The 22,302-nt window shown below is 40.2% G+C and overlaps 1 pseudogene across 1 annotated transcript; it reads right to left on the reverse strand.

The window, feature by feature from the left end:
• Positions 1-8,778: 8,778 nt before the first annotated feature.
• On the reverse strand, positions 8,779-9,108 carry LOC306653264 (small ribosomal subunit protein bS21m-like; annotated as a pseudogene). Its single transcript has one exon. The product of its transcript is annotated as a small ribosomal subunit protein bS21m-like (transcript).
• Between the last annotated feature and the right edge of the window lie 13,194 nt (positions 9,109-22,302).

Here is a 22,302-nt window from a genome sequence, read left to right on the forward strand (position 1 = left end):
AAAGAAAGAAAGAAAGAAAGAAAGAAAGAAAGAAAGAAAGAAAGAAAGAAAGAAAGAAAGAAAGAAAGAAAGAAAGAAAGAAAGAAAGAAAGATCCAGCAAGACAAAAGTAGGGGAATTTCTTCTCAGAAGAAGGAACAGCATAAGCAAAGGCCCTGAGGTTAGGCAGACTGATGTTGGGAACCAAAGAATGATGTGAAATGAGCTTGGGAAGGTGGATAGAAGCCAGATCCTGCAGCAGTTTAGGGGGCATTGCACTTTTATTTTTAATTCTAAGTGTAGTAGGAATTCATTGAAGGATGTTAGGTAGACTGTGGTATGATTTGATTTTTATTTTTTAAGATAGACCTATTTTCTGTGCAGACAATAGGATGGATAGAGCAAGGAGACTGGGCGGTAACGAAGGTGGACATGTTTGCAGTGGGCTTTAGAGATAGAATCAGCTGTGCTTCTGATGAATTGAATGTAAAGTGAGGGAAAGAGCTGGGTGCAGTGGACACTGCCTGTAATTCGAGCAACTCTAAAGCTTGAGGCAGGAGGATCAAAAGTTTAAGGCCAGCCCCAGCAACTAAGTGAGGCCCTAAGCAACTTGGTGAAACCCTGTCTCAAAATAAAAAATACAAAGAGTTAGGGATGTATCTCAATGGTAAAGGACCCCTGGGTCAATTCCCATTACCAAAAAAAAAAAAAAAAAACAGTGAGGGAAAGAATAAACTCAGATACAATAACATTTCTCAGCAGGATAGCTAAATGAGAGGTGGTACCATTTTCAAGATAGGTCAGGCTTGATGTGGGGCAAGAGATTTGAGGTTTGGGAGATAAGGAACCAAGAGCACCTGGAGTACATGGTGATACCTAGGAAATTCCCTACTAGGAATATCAAGAAGGCAGTCAGACATTGTTCTTGCAAGTTTGAGGAAGAGATCACGGTTGGAGACCCATGTTGACGTGTTGACATCTAGATGGTATCAGAGCTATTGCATGGGGTAAGATCATACAGAAAGAGAGGAGACAAAGTGATCAAGTCCAGTATTCAGAGGTTGGATAGTGGAACAACATACACAGATGGTCAAAGAGACAGCAAACAAAATGGAATACTAGACACCAAGAGGAGAGTATTTCCGGAAACATTGGGTGGTCAGCTAGTCCATGTTGCTTAGGGATCAGAAAATACAAAAACAGAAAAATGTCTATTGGATTGAGCAACATAGGAGTCCTTGTTGACCCGGCTGAAAGCAGGTTGGGTGAAGTGCTGGGGGAAAGAACCGGGCCAGAGGGAAGGGGAGACAGCATGTGGAGGGCATTCTTCCAAGAATCTGGCTCAGATGTAAGCAGTTTAAAGAACCCTTTGCTTCCCTATGTATTGGGAAAGAACAAAGCTCTAAAGTTATTGCCAGACTGCAGCTTGGTTTTCCCTTCCTGTTTTGATTACAAAGTTCACTTTGCTTCAATTTTCAATTAGTGCTAACCAGAAAGTCACATCCTTTCATCCCAGCATGAAACCAGGACATTATCATCCTGTAAAGCTCATTTTTCAAGACACCAGCTCAAGTAAACTTCCTGAAAGACTGGGTCCCTTGTTGACCAAAAAGCATTCTGGTGACTGTGATTTTTTTTTTTTTTTTTTTTTTTGTTAGAAGCTAAAAATATCTTTCCATCTTCATAAAACCAATTAATTATTCAGGAGAAAGAGCTTCTTAGAGTTTAGGCAAGAAATTGAAAATAACCTCTTAAGGGCAGGGGCAGCTTGCCTTTTGTTGTTGGTGCAGGAAGAACTGTGGAAAAGAAGAAGTTAATCTGTCATTCTGTATTCACCTCTTATCTTCTGAGACCACCACCTTTCAAGACCCTCTCCAGTCCATTCTTAGCTCCAAGATGCAAATTATTCCATGACTTTTCCTTGAAACGCTTGTCTGTTTTTTGCACCTCTCAACATTTTTTATTGTTATTACTATTTTGCAGTGCTGAGGATCTAACCCAGGGCCTTGAGCATATCAGGCAAGTGCTCTACCACTGAGCTACACCACCAGCCTTCAACATTATCTCTTTGGTCTAGCTCATCTCTCAGTGATCCCCCCCCCCCTTATACTGTCCCCTCCCACTGAATAAAGACCATATACGTGACCAATAGGATATTACAGAAATAACAGAGGTTGACTTCTAAGTCAAGGTTGTAAAAACAATTGTGGCTTCTCCTTTGTTCTGTCTTGAATTATGTACTTTGGAGGAAGGTAGCCAACATGTCTGAGAACAATGAAGTAATCCATGGAGAGGTTCTCATAGGAAGAATCTTAAAGTTCCTCATAATTGCCCACACTACATAAATTAGCCATCCTGGAAATGGCTTTTTCAGCCCCAGGCAAACCTACAGATAGCTATAGCCCCAGCTGCCATCTTGACTGCAGTCTCCTGAGAGACCTTGACCCAGAATCACCCAACTAAGCTCCTTTTAAACCCCAGAGAAACCATGACACAAAATGTTTGCTTGTTTTAAGTCAAGAAGTCCTTTTTGGTTGGGGGGTGGGTACCAGGGATTGAACTCAGGAGCACTCGACCACTAAGCCACATTCCCAGCCCTATTTTGTACTTTATTTAGACACAGGGTCTCACTGAATTGCTTAGGCCCTCACTAAGCTGCTGAGGTTGACTTTGAACTCACGATCCTCCTGCCTCAGCCTCTGGAGCTGCTGGAATTATAGGCATGCACCACCACACCTGGTTTAAGTCAAGAAGTTTTGTTTTGTTTTGTTTTTTTGTGGTGCTGGGGTTTGAACCCAGGGCCTCACACATGCTAGGCAAGTGCTCTACCACTGAGTTACATCCTCAACCTCAGGTCAAAAAAGTATTTTTTATTTTTACTTTTTTCCACATTTTATTATTGGTGCATCAAATATTGCTGGGATTTGTCGTTATATATCTGTACATGCACACAATATAACAATGTAATTTGACCAATATCACTCCCCAGCATTTCCCCACTTCCCTCCCTGCCTTTTACCCTTTGGTCCCTTTCCTCTACTAAGGTCCCTTTGATTTTTAGGAGACCTACCCCCACCTTTGTTTTCCTTTTTCCTCTCCAGGTTCCACACGAGAGAAAACATACAATCCTTGACCTTCTGAGTTTGATTTATTTTGCTTAACATAATGGTCTCCAGTTTCATCCATTTTCCTGCAAATGACATGATTTCATTTTTCTTTATGGTTGAATAAAATTCCATTGTGTAAATATCACATTTTCTTTATCCATTCATCCATTGATGGACACCTAGGCTGATTCCATAGTTTGGCTATTGTGAATTGTACTGCTATAAACATAGGTATGCATGTATCACTGTAAAGGGACTTTACAGTGATTTTTATTTTATTTTATTTTATTTATTTTATTTTTTACCAGGGATTGAACTCAGGGGCATTTAACTACTGAGCCACATCCCCAGTTCTTTATTTTTAATTTTGAAACAGGAAATTACTGAGTTGCTTAGGGCCTCACTAAGTTGCTAAGACTGGCTTTGAACTCGTGATCTTCTTGCCTTAGCCTCCTAAACCACTGGGATTACAAGAGTGTGCCACCATGCCTGGCATGACTTTAATTCTTCAGGGTAAATACCCAGAAGTAGTAGCTGGGCCAGGTGGTGGTTCCACGCCTTGTCTTTTGAGGAGTCTCCATAGTGATTTCCATAATGTCTATACTAATTTATCCTCTCACACATCCTCTCCAGCATGTATTATTGTTTGTATTCTCTATGAGTACCATGAAATCTCAGTGTAGTTTTGACTTGCATTTCCCTAATTGCCCGATCCAACAAGATTTGGGGTGAACTGTTTTATAGCAATGGATAACAAATATATCACTGAGATTGAATTACAGGAAGCAGTTCCACACCTCCCAGAGTAGTTTATGTATTTTAAAGAGGATTGTTTTAAATTCAGATATGTAACTGATAAATGTCAGAAAACAGAAAAATTGCTATGAAGGATTCAAGGTAAGGAGATAAGATCATTTTTATGCACATATGTGTGTTTTGAGTTAAGTAGGTCTTGACAGGAGGATCAAGCACCTCCTGTCCTGTATTGGTCAGAGTTTCTTTCTCCCTACACTTTTTTAAAAAGTCTTTTATTGAACTAGATTATAATGGCAAATTAAAAATAACCATTCTAGAAGAAGCCAGTCACCATGGAAGATGACTGACTTTGCTTAGCCTACCATGCTGTGAGGAAGCCCAACTTAGCCACGCAGAGAAGTTCTTGAAAAAGAGATGACTGACCGGTACCAGCTGTTTCAGCAGTTCCAGCTGAAATGTCAGACATGCGAGTAAAGAGGCCATCTTAGACATCTGGTCCAGTCAGGGTTTGAGCCAGTTGAAGCCTCAGCTGCCATTTGACTGCAACTGTGTAAGGAGCCCTGAGCAAGATTCTCCCAGCTAGGCCTGGCCAACCAACAGAGCTGAGGAAGAAAAGGAAATGGTTGTTTTAAGTAACTAAGTTTTGGAGTAGTGTCCTACAACAAAATTAATGAGGGGCTGGGGATATGGCTCAGTGGTAGAGTGCTTGCCTCACAATCATAAGGCCGCAGGTTCAATCCCCAGCACCAAAAAAAAAAAAAAAAAAAAAAAAAGTAATGAAAACAATGAAAGAGGCAAAGACTAGGAATCCTTGTTTAATGCTGCTGGCTGCTGCTGATCAGTTTGTAATGGAGCCATTATCTTTGTGACTTTCTTAACTTAGTTTCTCAGGTTTGGGAATAATAAAGAGTAGGGTTTGTATATGATTTTCTTCTTTTCTCTCTTTCTTTTTCTTTCTTTCTTTCTTTCTTTTTTTTTTTTTTTTTTTGAGACAGGTATTGCTAAATTGCCAAACCTGGCCTTGAATTCACAATCCTCCTGCCTTCATTTCCTGAGTAGTTGGGATTACAGGCCACTACACCTAGCAAGATGGTTTTTTCAATATGAGGCTTCAGCAAGTTCCTCTGACTAGCAACAAGATGGCATTTGAAAGACTGGGGTTTGGGGTTTGAGAGCCCTAGGTTTATTGGATGAATGGTTTCTACTGAATAGTCAAGAACTGAATACTTACTTTCAAGAAGCAAGGATATCCTATTAAGGGGGTCAGGACAATTCAAGTTGATTCTCTTGGTTTGTGCCACGCTTATTTTGAGGCTGTTCTAATTGGAAAGTGAAATGTGAGACTTGTTGTCTAGTATTTCTATGAAAGCAGTTTCAGTGTTTGCTGAAAGTTACCAACTCCACAACCACCACTCCCAAACTATTAAAACAGGCCTAAACCCATCCAGTCCGGTAAGCAGTTGTGATTTCACAAAACGAAGTGAGAAAAGTAAATGCTAATAGAATCCAAGATTTCCTTCGATAACTGTATTGACTAGGAGGAACAGACAGGTGTCTGCAGAACAGAGGTTTTAATCTCACCAAGTACCCAGATTCTCCCAACAGATTTGGGACAGAGACAAGAAAATATAAATACCTTACTACATTCACCCAAGCATGAGCCCATCTAAGTAGGAAACACTGACTTTCAATTTCATAAAAGGTTTAAAAAAAAGTCATTTTCCACATTCTTTTTCTTTAATTAAAATATTTTTTATTTTTACAGACACATTTTGATTCATTCTACACAAACAGGGTACAACTTTTCATTTCTATGGTTGTACGCAATGTAGATTCTACCCTGAAAATCAAAGCAGTCATAATTCTATAATCCTATTGCATCCAAGGAAATATATGTATAGGATAGTTTGTGAAACTCTCCTTCAATTTGAGAAACATTTTTTTTTTGTCATTTATAGAACACTTTGGAAGGCAAGAGTATTAAGTAAAATTAACTTTAAAGTTTGTTTTGTTTTGTTTTTCAGTGCTGGGGATCGAAACCAGGGTCTTGCACATACTAGGTAAATGCCCTATCACTGAGCTAAATCCCCAACCCCAAAATTTATTTTAAAAGGTATGATTTAGGGGGTTCAAATTAAGTTCCAATCTAGTATCTACCCATCTATTTGATGGACAATATTTTTAATACATCATTACAAGTGTTTAAATTCCAAGCTCTCCTCAATTCACAATAGCAAAACTATGTAACCAACCTAGATGCCCTTCAACAGACGAATGGATAAAGAAAATGTGGTATATATACACAAAGGAATATTAGTCGGCCTTAAAGAAGAATGAAATTATGGCATTTGCAAATAAATGGATGGAACTGGAGACTATCGTGCTAAGTGAAGTAAGCCAAACCCAAAAAACAAAGGTCAAATGTTTTCTCTGATAAGCGGATGTTGATCCATAGTGGGGTGTGGGTAGGAAAGAATGAAGGAACTTGGGATTGTGCAAAGGGGAGTGAAGGGAGGGGTGGGGTGGGTGGGGAGGGGAAGGACAGTAGATTGTGAGACAGGCATTATTACCCTATATACATGTACAAAAAGAATTAAAAAATATTTATCACTCAAAAAAAGTTAATGAAAATAAAATAAATTAATAAATGAACACCAAGCTCTCTCTCTCTCTCTCTCTCTCTATATATATATATATATATATGTATATATATATATATATAAACACATATACACAGATATCTGTGGAAAAAATAAAAATTTGTTTCCCCCACTATAGTCACTCAGCACAACACAGAATGTTTCTGTGACCTTGGGTTAACAACAAGAGGAAAGTATAATAAATTTGTTTGATTTATTATAAATAAATAAATAGTTTCAAGTTTCACTTGAAGGGAACCTTCAAATAGAAGATCCAAAGATGCAGGATGACCTATCCATTTATAATCCTTTTTATTTTTTATTTTGAAACAGGGTTTTGCTAAATTGCTCAGATTGCCATTGAATTTGTAATCTTCCTGCCTCAGCCTCCCATGTAGTTGGGCTGACAGGCCTGTAACTAAATGCTAATTAAATGTTTAAGTTTCATGAGGCAGGAGGACAAAAAATGATTTGTGCAAATGGAAGAAGATTGAGTGGGGAAACCCAGCAAGGCCTGTCCATTCAGATTTTTCTTGGGCCCTCAGCTGTAGTATTCCCTCGTTCTGGATATTGGGCAGGATGCCAATCAGAGTCTTAATTTCTTTTCTCTCTCTCTCTCTCTCTCTCTCTGTTTTAGTACTGGGGAATTGAACCCAGAGACAATTTACCACTTAGCCATATCCCCAGCCCTTTTTATTTTTGAGACAGGGTCTGGCTAAGTTGCTTAAGGCCTCACTAAATTGTTGAGGCTGGCCTCCAACTTGTGACCCTCCTGCCTAAGCCTCCTTAGTCACTGGGATTACAGGTGTGCGCCATCACACCTGACCAGAGTCTTAATTTCTTTACAGGCTGCTTTTTCACAGAAAGGTGGGAAAGATTAGAGTAATATCTTTAGGTTTTATGGCTGGTTTTTACAAAAGGGATTCTGATTTCTAGGACATGCCTTGGGAGGATTCTATTTTCTATGGCTTGCCTTGAGGGAAGATGAAGAGTGAGAAAGAGAGCAGAACAAGAGATCAGAGGGATATTTTGCTTCTGACACTGCTTCTGAGATCCTCACTTTGGGGTATCTTTTTTGAGCCCCAACATCAGCTATAGAAATAGCGTAAGTGGGGCCAGGTGTGTGGCACTTACCTGTAATCCCAGTAGCACGGGAAGCTGAGGCAGGAGAATTGCAAGTTCAAAACCAGCCTCAGCAATTTAGTGAAGCCCTAAGCAACTTAGTGAGACCACCTCCCTTTTATTTATTTATTTATTTATTTTTTGATATCAAGGATTGAACCCAGGGGCACTTAATCTCTGAACCAAATCCCCAGTCCTTTTTATATTTTATTTTGAGACAGGGTCTCACTAAATTGTTTACAGCCTCACAAAATTGCTGAGGCTGGCTTTGAACTTGGGATGCTACTGCCTCTGCCTCCTGAGTTGCTGGGATTACAGGCATGGGGATATGGTTCAGTGGTTGAGCGACCCTGGGTTCAATCCCCGGTACGGAAGGAAGGAAGGAAGGAAGGAAGGAAGGAAGGAAGGAAGGAAGGAAGGAAGGAAGAAGGAAGGAGGGAAGGAGGGAGGGAGGGAGGGAGGAAGGAAGGAAGGAAAGAAAGAAGAAGGAAGGGAGGAAAGAAGGAAGGGGAAGGGGCAATACCACTAGAGTTAGGTCAGTTATTCAAGGTCTCGCTACAAGTATGATTTGGAAAAAGGTGAATGGAATTGGAAGATATGATACAGTCTTGATGTTTGGTATTACCTTCTGTGTAAATATTTTCCCACTTTTGGTTTGTTTTCATGAGTCATTATGTAAAGTGACCAGTTAGTCAGCTGGCCTATAAAGATTGAGGAAGAAATATAAACCCAGGATTACAGCACCGGGTAATCTGCAGTGACTAGTACTTTTGTGTAATGGGTAACCCAATGATGTTGGATGCTACTATAATATTTTTTTTGTTTTGGGTACTGGGAATTGAACCCAGAGATACTTTAATACTGAGCCCCAGCCCTTTTTATTCTGAGACAGTGTCTTGCTAAGTTGTTTATGGCCAGGCTAAATTGCTGAGGTTGGCCTTGAACTTCTGATCCTTCTGCCTTAGCCTGCTGAGTTGGTGGGATCAGAGGAGCAACCATCACCGCCATCTATCTTCAGCATGTTTTCAGATTTGCAAACTGACACTCTACCCATTAAACGATTCCTGATTGCCCCCGTCCCTATCCTTTGGCAACCACCATTCTACTCCTAGACTACTTTTGGTTTCAGTCTCTCTTTCGCCTAATAAGAAAGAGGGTCTACTGCTGACCAATGCATATACATGATTTGAGTTTATTGTAGAGAAAGAGGTGGAGACAAATGATGTGGGCCTCCAATCCACGTTTCAGCAGCCCTGCCATGGATCTGCCCCATTCTTTCGCATCAAAAAGTTGAGCTTTCGAGCCATTTCCATGTTGTAGATCCACCGGCAGTTTTCATGGCTTTCTGGCTGTCCTTTGAGGCAAGGTTTCTCATAGTATCTGTTGTTTAATGTCCTCAATGAGCCCATCCATGCTGAGGATTCTGTTCAGGGTCCTGTATGCACCCTCCACGCTCCCTTCCTTTACCATCACAGTCCTGGCAATGAACTTCAGGTGTTTTGCCATGACCTTTGGATTGAAGTCTTTGCAGGACCCCGTCGCCCTCAGCACTGGCCAGACCTCCGGGCCTCGGCTTGTACAGGCATCACCTTGAAGTTTGGTCAGTGCTCCATCAACGAGAGCTCTTGAAAATATATTGCCCAAATCAAGTGCAGTGGTGCACGCTTATAATCCCAGAGACTGTAGGCTGGGAGGATTACAAATTCAAGGCCAGCCTCAGCATATAAAAAATAAAATAAAATAGAAAGGGCTGAGGATATGGCTCCTAGGTGCAATCCCCAGTAACAAAAAGAGAAAATATCTTGTATAATCCAAGCACCTAAGGGGACAGATGGAATCATAGGTGCAAAAGGCATCATTTAGAGCTTGTAAAGAACTGAAGAATTCCAAGCTTCATTTTGGAAATACTAATCCACAGTCTGCATTTAACAAGATCTCTGGATGATTTACCTGCATGCTAAAGTTGCTGGTAAAGGCACCACGGTTTGAATATATGTGTCCCCCATCCACATTCACCTGTTAAAATCCTAATCCCAGCCAGGCACAGTGGTGCACTCCTGTAATCCCAGGAGGCTACAGCAAAAGGACTGTGAATTCAAGACCAGCCTTGGAAATTTAGCAAGACCCTGTCTCAGAATAAAAAATAAAAAGCATTTGGGAGACAAAGCCTTTGGAAGGTGATTAAGTCATGAAAGAGGAGACCTTATGAAGGAATTTGTACCCTTATAAGAAGAGACCCCAGAGAACCATTTATGAACCAGAAAATAGCCCTTACCAGACACCAAATTTTGCCAGTATCTTAATCTTGAGTTCTTCAATCTCTAGGATTGTGAGAAATAAATTCCTGTTGTTTGTAGGCCACACAGCCTGTGGTAGTTTATTATAGGAACTCAAATGGAGAGGTAGGGTGGGATTTTTCAGGAACTGGGAATAGCTGTAAAGAAATAGCTGCGAATCAAGCTCTGAGAAGTACAAGAAAAACAGCACAGCTTAGGAGCTGTAGGAATGTATGAGCTTTCTGGTCAGAGAGCTCTATTAACAGAACTCAAGACAAGTATTCTCTGATTCTGGCAAGGTGCACCTGTAATCCCAGTGACTCCGGAGGCGGAGGCAAGAGGATGGCAAAATTCAAGGCCAACCTCAGCAATTCAGTGAGGCCCTAAGCCATTTAGTGAGACCCTGTTTCAAAATAAAAAAAATAAAATGGGCTGGAGATACTGCTCAGTGGTAAAGGGCCCCTAAGTTCAATTGCCTAGTAACAATAAATACATACATAAAGCCCTGTTTTCTAGGAAGCAGATTCTATTAGTGCCCCTGTGGTCCTCAACCTGCCCTACACACAACTCCCTTATGTTTATGGCTTCCTGCTTCTTCTCTCTGCACAGAAATATTCTCTGGCCACTGCCTTAAGTAGGGCAAGCCAGCAGGTATGCAAAAGTCATGCTTCCATAAGAGGCCCTCTAACAACTGTCTACACAGCAAGGAAGGCAGGTGTGGAAGGATTGGGCCCCAGTCTCCCAGAGCAGTAGGTCTCTTATGGGTTATGCTAGAGCCAGCTTACAGCAGCTCTCCATGGGAGACATTACTAAAATAAAGTCTATTAAAAGCAAAGGTAATACATATGCAAACTCACCAATGCTAATCACTCGTAAAGTTATTCATATCTATTGTATTCATTCGACAGGAATACTAAATAATGGTACAAAATCTCGCCTCTTGTCTCAACTCCACTCAGTAATGTCACATTGACGGCTGGAAAATGGCCATGGCAGAAATATCTATGTCATGAAAATCGGCAAATCCTACAAATCAGATTTTTTTCCTAGAGAGCCCGTATTAAACATTTACCATCTTTACACCACTGATTTACACACTCTTTACTGGCATTTCTCCTTTCCTGTCCCCTTCTTTGTGCCAATACTTCCCAAGATCATGTCATAAGCAAACTACTTTCCATACAAGACTTTGCCTCAAGTTTGCTCTGGGGGGAAATGCAAACTAGAACATCAGGAGGATCTGAGCCTGGTGGTATACACTTGTAATCTCAGAGACTCAAGAACCTGAGGCAGGAGGATCCCATGTTTAAGGCCAGCCTCAGCAATTTAGTGAGACCCTGTCACAAAATATTTTTGTGGGGAGAGGTTGTACACTGGAGATTGAACCCAGGGTCACTTAACCACTGAGCTATATCCCCAGCCCTTTTTATTTTTTAATTTTGAGACAGGGTCTTCCTAAGTTGCTTAGGGCCTCACTAAACTGCTGAGGCTAGTCTTGAACTTATAATCCTCCTGCCTCAGCCTCCAGAGCTACTGGGGGGATTATAGGTGTGCAGCATTGCACCTTGCCAACTTCTCATTTTTCTTCTGGTTGGTGAACATGCTTTTAGGAGTCACCTTTTGTTCCATAATGACTTTGGAAAAGTCATTGTGGTCAGGGTTCCAATGTTTTTACAGTATAGAAACAGAAAGTCACTCAAGTGAACAAACATAAAGAAGAAAATGGGCGAGTGAGTGGGGAAAGTGATGGAGTGGAAACTGCACTTTCCATTTTTCAGGGCTGTCCTGTTTTCCTCTGGACGTATGTTCTGCCTATTTCTCTGTTGATTCATGTTGGATTTGGACTGATTATTCACAAAGAATCTTCCTCAAATACTTTCTTCTTAGTATGTTATCAGGGTGAATTGTGTCCCTCAAAAGATTGTTCGAGTCCTAACTCCTTATCAGTGAATGTGACCTTATTTGGAACTAGGGTCTGAGATAAGATGATCGGCTTCCTTCTGATCAGGTGGTTACCCCAGAATCAATCGGAGCTCAGCCTAGCTTTGCTTCCCAGTCTGGGTAACTATGGATGAAGCAGAGTGATCTCTATGTCAAAATACAGGAAAGATGGCAAGCTAGGACCCACTGGAGAATGGTCAGCAAGCACAGCCAGGAGGTTGTGTGACAGTGGTCCACTTTATGCTTTGGATGTGGCCCTTGCTCCCCTGCCACTTTTTTTTTTTTTTTTTTTTTGGCGGTGCTAAGGATTGAACCCAGGGCCTTCTGCTTGCAAGGCAAGCACTCTACAGACTGAGCTATCTCCCCAGCCCTGCAACTTATCTTTAAAAGGGCATGTTTCTTTCTCTTCCTCTCTTCCTGCCTGACCCCACCCACCCAAATCTCAGAGGACACAAGATTACCTTTCTTCCCCATCCGAGGCAGAGAGTCATCTGTCCTTGAGCACACACCCACCTCAGGAATGAAGTAATCCAGATTTGGGGGATGGCACCTGAAGATCTAAGAAATGACTCTCTCCCAAATTAACAAATGAATTACAACTCCAACAGAGAACCGGTGAAATGTAACCTTCCAATCGCCTCTTTGAAAAATTCCTGATGGGGAGACTCACAGGAGATCCCCCGTGCTTTTCTTTTGCTTAACAAAGCAATAAACCCTTTTCCTTTTCCTTAAAACCATGTCCTCATTATTGGATTGACTTCGGGGACAAGGACCAAGTTTTTGGAAACAGTTGAAGATGTGGGGTGGGAGTGGGGAAGTAGGACTCTTACCTTCAGTCCCCTACTGCATTTAAGCTTGAGTTTCAGGAGGTCCTCAGTGAACCAATAGTTTCTCCATTTCTTCAGCCAGAATGAGGGAGGCACCAACGTTTTATCAGAGACAAAGCAAACTTTTCAGGGTTGAACACCAACCACTGAAATGATGTCAACTAATACTGTCCTGTTTTGATAAAATATCTTCATTTCCTTTGCCAACCATTCCTACAAGTATATGGTCCCACAGGAGAAGAAATATTGTCTGGTTAATGAAGTAGCCACTCCAAAGAACAAGTATGACAAACGAAATGAGTTATTCATAAAAATTATTAATCCGGGCCCTTTTGGGCAACAACAGGCAGTAAAGAGATTTAATAAAAACAAAAAAAGTTCATATCAACAAACAGGCTGTATGTAGAATATTGTGTTTTCCTAATCAGATTTAAACAGCTGAAATGAGAAAAAGTCTTTTTTTTTCTTTTTTTTTCTTTTTTTTTCTGGGACTGTTTTGCCATTCTTGGAATTCCTTCACTGGGAAAAGAGGCCTCATGACATATAAAGCCAAATTATGAATCACTCCACCTAAATAAATAAATAAAGCCTGAATTTGAGCCAGACTAGTATATCCATCATCTCTCAATCTAGGAAGTGTGGTGTGCTAATAAATATCGAACAACAGGCTCTCCAGGGAGAGAGGACCTGATTTGTGGGAATTTGTTTCTGACCCCCAATGTGGCCAATTTTAAGACTCCACACTGAAGAGAGTGGGCTTTAAGTTCAGAGGAGATGTAGTCAATCAGCATCTGAGCTAGCTCTTGCACACCTCTGCTGAAGGGTCTATTTTAATTGTACTCGACACCTGCAAAGAATTTAAAAAGAAAAAAAGTGCTGTTTTTTTTTTTTTTTTTTTTTTTCTAGACCAGGTGTTTCACACGAGAACTCCCTCACAGTTGGCATTCTTTTTTTAATCTTACATCTGATGAGGTAGATCCTATCTTAGTTTTATGGCCTATAAAACTGAGATCCCAAGAGAATTAGCGGTTTGTTTAAAGCCAAGCAGCCAAGCCGAACCAGGTAAGTTATTTAACCTCAATGGCTTCTGTTTCCTTTTCTGTGAAGTGGATTAATAATAGTATCTCAAAGATGGTCAGGAGAATTTAAGAATATAATACATGTAAAATTCCTAGCACATTGCCTAGTGTGCAATTTATTCTCTATTTGAAATGCAACAGATGTTCCTTGTAGTAAATGCCAATATGCCAAAAAGAAGAAAATTTAAAATACTATTAACTGCTAACAGAATTCTCTTCTGGCATGTTATGGTTTATGAAGGATCATCCCAGCAAATAAAATACTTCTTCAATGATGAAGCATTTGAGCAATTGTTGAAGGCAATTCTTTTTGAATTTTAATGGGACCTTAGGTTATGTACTGATGAATGCCAATTACTTTTTAAACAAATTAGAAGGGCTGGGGATGTGGCTTAGTGATAGAGTGCTTGCCTAGCATGCATAAGGTCCATCCCCAGTACCAGAAAAAACAAATAAACAAATACATAAAGTAAAGCCAGCATAGTGGTGTGTGTCTGTAATCCCAGAGACTCAGGAGGCTGAAGCAGGAGGATTCCAAGTTCAAGGCCAGTCTCAACAACTTAGCCAGGCTCTAAGCAATTTAGCTAGACCCTGTTCCAAAATGCAAAATTAAAATAAATAAGCAAATAAATAGAGAAGTAACAATAAAGTCATTGTCGCTCACATGTACCATGAAGTTCTCTCTGGAGTTGGAATACTAAAAAAGGTGATGCATCCAAAGTCCTGGATAGTTAATAACTGTGGATCTAATGTCTTTAAATATTCTTCATGAGTGCCACAAGAAGCAGGGGAAAAGAAATGAAGTTGAACACGTCAGGACAGTTTTACACACCTATAATTCCAGTAACTCAGGAGGCTGAGACAGGAGGACCATGAGCAGGAGGTCAGCCTCAGAAATTTAGTGAGACCCTGTATCAAAATAAAAATTAAAAGGGGTTGGGGGTATAGGTCAGTGGCAGAGTAGCCCTGGGTGGTTCAATCACTAGTGCCAGGGTCAGGGGAGTGAAAGAATGAAAGAAATTCCCAGCTAGACAGGGACAGCAAATGTATTTCTGCCAAGCCCATTCTGTGCCCCAGATGCTCCTTGGGGCACTCTTTTGAATTGGACTGCAGGGTTCTTCCTAGGGGCGGAACCGGGACTGTGTGAATTACCTCCACCTCTTCATCATCACACTAGGTTGAGGCTATAAAAGTGGAGAATTACTTAAGCTAAGAAAGGGGAAGAACTTAGAAACTACATATTCCTAACATAGTTATGGCACATCCTTGGCATATAAAATACAGAGAGAACGCACCTATATTATTTAAAAAGAGAAGTGAAAGGAGAAACATCTAAGAGGGAATCTTGGTTTGGCTCAGCCCAGTGAATTGCTGAATCAGCACTATTTTGAAGCCCGAGATTTCTGGGTGTTACAGGATATTCAGATTGTAAATTCAAGGCCAGCCTGGGCAACAAGGTGAGAACCTGTCTCAAAATGAAAAATAAAAAGGGGCGAGGGATGCAGCTCAGTGGTATAAAACCCCTGGGTTCAATTTTCAGTACTGAAAAGGAAAATTAAATAATTTTTAAAAAATCACTCTAGTGGGGTCACACAGTGTTGTTTCGTTATTTTAAATAAATAAAATGTAGACATCTAAAATTGACTAGCTCACTTAGTACTTTTTTCTGAAAATTTCGTTGCTCTCTATAAGCATGTTTACACTTGCTGTGCAACAGGCACTGTGCTGGGTGTGAAGAGACGCATGTCATAATTCTTGCCCTTCAGAACCTGATTATGGGAGGGCAAAATACAGATATGACAGATAAAGGCAACGAAGTGTTAGTTCTACCTCTCATTTTTGTTTTATGGGTAAAATAACAAAGGTATGATGTGTGCCGGCAAGTTAGGAGCAGAATAGAGAGCAGCAACATGGCCTCTAATCTTCTCATCAAAATCATGCACATAATTAATGTACCACCCGTGCCAAGAAGCCCCAACTCCCTGATTCCAGTCCCAGCTCGCTTTGGCTGGCTGCCAGTCTGGAGTTGGCAGCTGGGTTTTTGAGCCCAGCGCTGTTAGGCATCTTTTGTTCACAGGAAGGATATGTCCTGAGAACAGCAGCTCATTCTGTGGACAGTCATCAGTATTTTCACAAAAATGACAAAATGATGACTGACCAATTGTTGAGCCATTTAAGCAGGAAAGGGAATTACCTCCTGGAATCCATTTGAATAGGAATGCACAAGACCAGGAAACATTTGGAAAGATAAAATGGTAATAATAATAAATAGAATAGGCGGGACACAAAATGACTCAGTTCAGTGTCTTCCAATGTAACTTTTGCCTCTTAGTTTAATAAGGTCTTGACTCCTAAAGAGTCTATAGGGACGGTGTGTTCTAGTGTTACAGTTATGTTCATTTATGTTATATGTAGTAACATTTCTTTAAAGTTTCATGATATTGCTTTTACCTTATCTCACTATTTGGGATATTTCTGGAATGCTATGCTATCAAAACATGAAAACTTGAACTAACACTTTTATGGGTCAGGTAATCCTCTAGATGAAAAATTAAGTTAGTCAAAACTGAATGGAAAGTTTTTCCAATCAGTTGTGAAAAATAGTTATCCCATTGTCCCTTTCTGTGGGGAAAGAAACGCCATAGTAATGACAAATATTTTAAGAGTATTCTTCTATTAAGTAAAATTTAAAAATTCTTTTATGGTTATATAGATTTAAAATATGGGTAAACAGCCAGGCACAGTGGCACGCACCTGTAATTTCAACAGCTCAGGAGGCTAAGGTAGGAGGACCATGAGTTCATAGCCAGCATCAGCAACTCAGTGAGACCCTGTCTCTAAATAAAATATAAAAAAGGGGTTGGAGATTCGGCTCAGGGATAAATCACGCCTGGGTTCAATCCCTGGTACCTAAACAAATAAATAGTAAAAAATATAAAATATAGGAATTAAATCTAATTGGTAGATATTTTTATCTTCTTTCTGTAATCAAATAGCTTACTTGCTATAATTCTGTGATTCAGAGTGGGTATTACGTTGCTCCAGCTACTCTCAGACCTTCATAAGTTTTTCCTAAGTTATAAGAAAGTATAAAGGTATAGTTTAAAGAATAGCACATATGGATTCTTAGTATTGTCTTACAATCAAATCAAATTTGATGAACTTGGTGGTTTTGATAGGGAGGTTGGAGAAATAGCTCTATAAACTGATCCCTACATGTTTTCTTTTTCTTTCTTTCTTAATTTTTTTTTTTTTTTTTTAATGGGTACTGGGGATTTAACCCAGGAGCACTTTACCACTAAGCTATATCTCCCAGCCCAGTCCCCCCCCCCCCTTTTTTTTTTTTGGTACCAGGGATTCAACCCAAGGGTGCTTAACTATTGAATTACATTCTGAGCCCTTTTTAAAATATTTTATTTAGATGCAGGGTCTTGCTGAGTTTCTTAGTGCCTTGCTAAGTGTGCACCACCGTGCCTGGGTGTTTATTTTTTAAAAATCATTTACCTGTAGTCCTGCCTGGCTTGTCAACTGGATATGTTATATTGCAAACAATCTGTCATCCACAGGAGAAATGTAGGCCTGAAGTGCTGATGAAAAGAAAACAAGTTACCCCAGAAAGGGGACTTTTGTGACCCTTACACAGACCAGATCCCACAACTCAGGGAGATAAAGATAATTCTTCCTAATCATAAAATCTGTAAGAACTGGTTACAGTCTGCTGCAGTAACACACACCTGTATTCTTAGTGACTTGGGTGACTGAGGCAGGAGGCCCCTTTGGCAATTTGGAAAGGCCCTAAGCAATTTAGCAAGACCCTGCCTCAAAAAATAAAAAAGGGTGAGGATATAGTGGTAAAGTGCCACTGGGTTCAATCCCCAGTACCAAACAAAACAAAACACAAAACAAAACAAGCCACCACCACCACCACCACCCAAAATCAGGTTCCAATTAGAACTGGTCAGTGTGGGTCAAACAGACCTACAGGTGCCATGCCAGTGGGGACTTGGAAGTCTGTTATCATTTGCTGTAACTCAAGAGGTAGACCTGGGCCAAACTCTCTGGAAACTTCCTTGGGACCCTATAATGGTTAACTTGAATTGTCTACTTGATTGGATTATTAAGAGATGCAGAAGATTAAGAGACTTCTGGGTGGGTCAATGAGAGTATTTCAGGATGATAGGCATGTGAGATAGTGAACTAAAGTGGAGACCCTCCCTAAGTGTGGGCAGTGCCATCCAAGAGGTTGGAGGCTTAGGGGGAATAAAAGTTGGAAGAACAAAGAAGCAGCCGCAGATGCAAGCTCCACTGTTCTTGAGTGGTTTCTTGATTGCTGCTGCGATCACCTGAGGATATCAGACACTCACTCCTTCACTCTTCCAAAGCAGACTCTGCCCGTGATTCTCCAGGGAGTTTCCAGACGCCTTGGTCTCAGACTAGGGTATCTCCGTTGATCCCTCTTGCTCTGAGGCTTCAGCCTCTTGGACTGCGCAGCTACTGGTTCCTCCAGCTCTCCAGCTTGCAGACAGCCATTGTGGACTATCCAGCTTCTGGTCATGTAAGCCAATCTAATAAATCCCCTTTTTATAATCATACCTCCTGTTGGCTCTGTTCTCTAGAGAACCCTGATTAATACAGACCCCCAGTAAAACCAGAGGGCAGGAAGGGCATGCAGTTGTTTTCCTTTCTGAGAGGACCCACTCTCTCCCTTGAGAGTGTCCCCTATCCCTTCAATAAACTCATGCCTGCTCCTCTTAGCCAAATCTTTCTGGCATGATCACAAGAATTGGGGTAAAGAGGGGGGTCTTCATGTCTGCTTCAGTTTTATGGCAAGTCCCTGCCCCAGAACTAACTGTTCCTGTATGGAAGTGAGGTTCAGTGAAGCCTGGAAGGGACGTCAACATTTTGGAGGAGCAGGCACTGTGCTAGGTAGCTGCTGGGTGCCTTTTCAAACTTCATCTAAAAAACCTTGTGGTGCCTGAATTTACATTTCACTGAAGAGGAAATGAATCAAGAATGACAATTGAGCTTACCATTTGAACCTTTCTTGCTCCAAAGATTTTAAACCTATAATGGGCTGGGTTCAGTGGTATATGCCTGTAATCCTCACAACTTGGGAAACAGGAGGATCAGGAGGATCACAAATTTAAGACCAGCCTCAGCAATTTAGTGAGGCCCTAAGCAACTTAGAGAGATCCTGTCTCAAAACAAAAAAAAATGTAAAGAACTGGGGGATGTGGCTCAGAGATTAAGCACCCCTTAAATACCAAAATACAATAAAATGAACCTAAAATGAATTTGAGAACTCTGAAAGCAATATATGAAAAAGCTATAGTCAGTATGAAATTGTTTTAAGGTTCAGGTTTTTATTTTTGGTATTGGGGAGCAAACCTAAAGGCACTTTACCACTGAGCTACATCCCTAGCTCTTTCATTTTTTTTTTTTTTTTTTTTTTTTTTTTTTTTGAGACAGGGTCTTGCTCAATTGCCCAGGTTGACCTTGAACTTGCAATCCTCCTGCCTCAGTCTCCCACTTTGCTGGGAATTCAGGCATGTGCCACCACACCTGACTTGAAGGCTTACATTTAAGGCACTTGAATTGCTTTGGAACCCAGCAGTTACTTTGATTTCCTCTGATTTCTGGAGTGATCTTTATATGAAAGAATGATCAGAGTCAACACAAATATTTTGTCACTTTCATGAAGCATGAGTACTGCATATTATAAGATGGGAAATTACTCTATGGAGGCGAACAGAGGAAATGAATCCCTGAATTCCATAGAAAGGTTCTTTGAGGTAGAGGGCTACCAGTGAGTTGCACAAAACGCACAAAAGTGATAGCATTTGAGTCTGACAGAGGAGCAATTGAATTATCAGAGGAATATTCACCATGTTTCATAGATCGGGCAAGAGATAAGTATCAGCAGTTAGTCTTTTATCTAGTCATGATGAATGTTTCTGGGAGAACAATCAGAACAAAACTGATAATAGTTAAAACCGCCAAGGTAAAAATGTGCTATTATGTAAACATTGTTGGAAGAATCAATACTTCATGACAAAATACAGACTTACAAAATTAAACTCGGTAAAATAATGGCCACAAAAACAACTCACAGTGGTAGAAGCTATAGTTGGTGGTTTGTTTAAAAAATAATGGTATGAACATAAGGTAATTTTCTGTGGTAAAAATGCATATGAAAAATTTGAACCCAATATTTCAGCAACAAATAAAAATGGAACATATCTAAAAGACATAGTTTAAGCATGTCTTCTAGAAAAACTAGTCAGAAAATTAAATGGACTTACCAGTTTTCTATCAACATTTATCAATGGCAGTAAAACGTACTAAAAGTTTTATTTAAAATGTCACAGACAAAATGATGTAATAGTAAAAAAATAAAATGTCACAGACAGGGGATGAATAGAATACAAGTCAGGAGGCCTGGTTCCTAATCTTGCAGTTCTGATTTTAGCTGCAGCTCTAGTGGAAACAGTGAGGTAAGATTTAAATTAATGTCATCAACCATGCGCCTAAAATTTTACAATATTCCACAGAAAAGGCAAGAGGAAGGAACATGTTGTCTATGTTCTACTTCAATATCTGTATCATAACAGAATAAACAGGATAATCTAAAATATACTATATTAACAGTTTGTAAGTAAGACTGTAAACTAGCATCTCAGGAATCTCTTCTTTTCCTGTGTGGGTCCAAGTTCTATGTATAATTGAATGCTAGTGGCTTTTTTCATATCTTATAGAAATTCCTTAATTTTTGGCCCAGTGAGGAAATTTTTTTTTGGTTGTTGCAGTGCTGGGGGTTAAATCCAGGACTTTGCATATGCTGGGCAAGTGCCCTACCACTGAGCCACATCCCAACCCTTAGGACAGCTTTCAAAGTGTGTATACAGTTGTCCCTCTATATCCATAGGGGATTGATTCCAGGACTTCCTGGGATACCAAATGATCAAGTAAGTTCCTTACATAAATGATACCGTGTTTTTGTCTAACTTATGCACATCTTCCTTTATACTTTAATATCATCTCTAAATTACTTATAGTACTCAATACAATCAATGCAAATGCTATAGAACTAATTTTATACTCTGTTATTTAGGAAATGATGAAAAGAAAAAGAACTCTTTGCATGTTTAGTACAGATGCAACTTTTTTCTAAATATTTTTTATCTGTGATTGGTTGAATATGCATATATGGAGAGTCAACTATAATTGTTATTTCAAGAGGATTTAGGGAAGGAATGTGGTTTAGGTCTCTCATTTTGAACTATAAACAATTAGGCAAATAATAGCTTGAATTAAAAAAATAGCTTGACTAAATGGTGAGTACAGAAAATAAAGATCTACTATAAACCCTTAAAGGAAGCAAACATGAAAAACTTCATCACTTAAATATGACTAACAGCAGAGGAATGAAATCGATTCCAAGTTATTTAAAGAAATTGACAGTAGCAGAGTTCAACAAATAAAGGTAAATAATTAGGAGGAGAGTTTAATTCTTCAAGAGATTTGGGATTAAAATGAGTGCAATAAGAATGAAAAAATTGTATCCTGTGCACAGCAGAAAGCAAGCCCCCATTAATTATTTAATAACTGAATAAACGACTTTGTCAGAAATGTCCCAGGATCTAATCCAAGTTCAAATATCAAATATGTCCATAAACAATGCTGATTTATAAGACTAGAAGCTGTCTAAAGTGAGAGTTCTTTTAAGTCAAATGCCTTTTCAGAAGGCTCTCTTGAACTAATTTATAACTACATGTATCTCTTACTGAAGACCTTCAACGTCTCCCAAAAAAGTGGTTAATTTTCAATATCTCACTTTAAATGAAATATGCTAACATAATGTTTACATTAGAAGTTAAGCAGAGATTAACCTTGATGCTGGTTAACAGTTTGATAAATACTGATTAATTTGTTGAGGACCACCAAAGGAGAGGGAAGTTTGTTTTTTAATACGGTTTATTTTTAGAACATAAGGGACTACAATTTCTTCAGAAAGGGTCTTTCTACTTTTAGAAAAGTTCCTTCTTACTTTCCTTTGCATACAAATAACCTTGGGGTGTTGTTAAATGCAGATTTGATTAGGCAGGTCTGGGATTAGGCCATTCTGACTGCTGGCTCTTGATGATGCCTGCCTGTAGAATATATTTTGCATGGCAAAGGTATCAACTCTCAACTACCTTAGGTTGCCTGATCTTTATCTTCAACTTTAATAATTTGATCCCAAAGCGACTGCTTTGTAACGAAAGTTTCTAGGAAACATCAGGCCTTCTAATCTCCCTCACTATTACATGTGGAAGAACTGCAGCTTCAGCTTCCACCCTGACTGTTCCTAACGCGGCCTGAACTTGCTCAACCACGGCACGCATCTACCACCCCAAGCCCGGGACCCGAGTAGTCAGCGGGTCGCGGGGAACCTGGGAATACCCGTCCACCGTCGGCCGCCGTCGCGGGCCCTTTCCAGGAACGCGCGGGCCCGCCCCCCGCGCGCGGCCTCTGATTGGCCGGGACGGCGCCGGGAGTGACGTCAGGCCCCGCCTCGCCGCCCTTCGGCCCCGCCCC

The sequence above is a fragment of the Sciurus vulgaris genome (genome assembly GCF_902686455.1).
Source record: "Sciurus vulgaris genome assembly, chromosome: 2".
Taxonomy (NCBI): domain Eukaryota; kingdom Metazoa; phylum Chordata; class Mammalia; order Rodentia; family Sciuridae; genus Sciurus; species Sciurus vulgaris.